Genomic DNA, 1,636 nt, shown 5'->3' on the forward strand with positions numbered 1-1,636 from the left:
CCCCAGCCCCTCACTGGGGATTCTAGGCGGGGCTCCACCCTGACCACACCCCCAGCCCCTCACTGGGGATTCTAGGCGGGGCTCCACCCTGACCACACCCCCAGCCCCTCACTGGGGATTCTAGGCGGGGCTCCATCCATGAGTCACACTTCCTCGACTCCTGGAGCTTTGGTTCTAGGGGGAGGAGGAGTCTGAGCCCCGAGTAGTCTATTTTCTATTACTTTAACACCTGGGAAGTGGTTTGTTTTGGCTCAGAGTTTTGGGAGTTTGATGAATTAGGGTGAGTGCAGAGATGCATTCTATTCACCCTACAGCCAAGAAACAAAAGAGAGAGCGAGAGCTGGGACCAGCAGCACATACCTGCCATCCCAGCACTCAAGTGGGTGGAGGCAGGAGAATTGCCATGAAGTTGAGCCTAGCCCGGACTTCCTCACAAGACCCTGTCTCCAAAACAAAACTAGACAAAACCAGGGCCAGAGAGTGAGGGAGAGACTGGAGTCCCACAAACCCTTCTGAGGGCACTACGTCAGTGACCTTAGAGGGCCTCCACCTAGGCCCTGTTCTTTAAGTGCCCCCCATCTCCCCATGCTGGAACTCAGGATCTTTTGGGGGTACCTCAGGCTTAAGCCACAGTTTGCTTCTAGCTTGGAAAACAGGCTCTGTGAAGTGGCAAGTGATTGGTTAGTGTCTTGAGCTTGGCTGAATGGGCATGGGGTGAACTGTGGGGTAGATTGGGGTCAGGAAGGTCATAGGTCATTCATATGGGGACAGACAAAGGCTTGGAGGAGGGGAGGAGAGGGCGCACCAGGCAGACAGCAGACAAGTGTGCTGGCTGGGTTTCAGGGTGCTCTGGAAGAGCAGGAAACAGGAGGGGCTGCTAGAGAGGAGCGGACTTTGTGGGGACAAATGAGTCTACCAGGTCCCCTCTGCAGACCCCCTGGTCTTTCGTTCCTGGAGAGGCTCATGTCCCCCTGATCTGGACCTGAGGCTGGAACTGGTTCTGACCTGCATGGGAGAGACAGGACAGGAGCCCAGCTGGGACAGGACAGGTTTTCTTTGTTAAGAGTCCCATGGAACAAGGCCAACAGGCAACTTCAGAGCTCTGTGAGTCCAAGTCGCTGGCCTGGCTTTGGGACAGAGGACAAGATGTGCAGTACTAGGAAGGTAGGGGACAGATCGAGGTGTCTGGGAGGGAAGTCCAGCCTTCTGAGTCGCCCACCACAGGCCAGGGACACAAACGACAGGAACGCAAGACACTCAGCCCCCTTGGGAGTGCCTGTCAGGCTGCACAGTCTCCCTGCCTTAGTCTCCCCAGTGCTTGGGTGATGGGCATGTACCACCCTGGCCACCATCCTCCATCTCCTGCCCACTGCCTTGGGATAGGAGTGGATCTAGACTCTGTCTTGTCTGAGCACCCACAGTCATCTGGTGTGGGAGGTCCTTCTATGTGCTGCTTTTATTGGTTAACGAATAAAGAACTGCTTTGAGCCGAGGCAGGAAAGAACAGAACTGGGTAGGGAAAAGTAAGCTGAGAGAAGAAGCCGTGTAACCCACCAGAGATAGACGCTGGAACATTTCCCAGTAAGCAACAGACTCATGGTGGCCCGTGTAACCCACCAGAGATAGACGCTGGAAC

This window comes from Microtus ochrogaster, linkage group LG1, assembly GCF_000317375.1.
Source record: "Microtus ochrogaster isolate Prairie Vole_2 linkage group LG1, MicOch1.0, whole genome shotgun sequence".
NCBI classification, from domain to species: Eukaryota; Metazoa; Chordata; class Mammalia; order Rodentia; family Cricetidae; genus Microtus; species Microtus ochrogaster.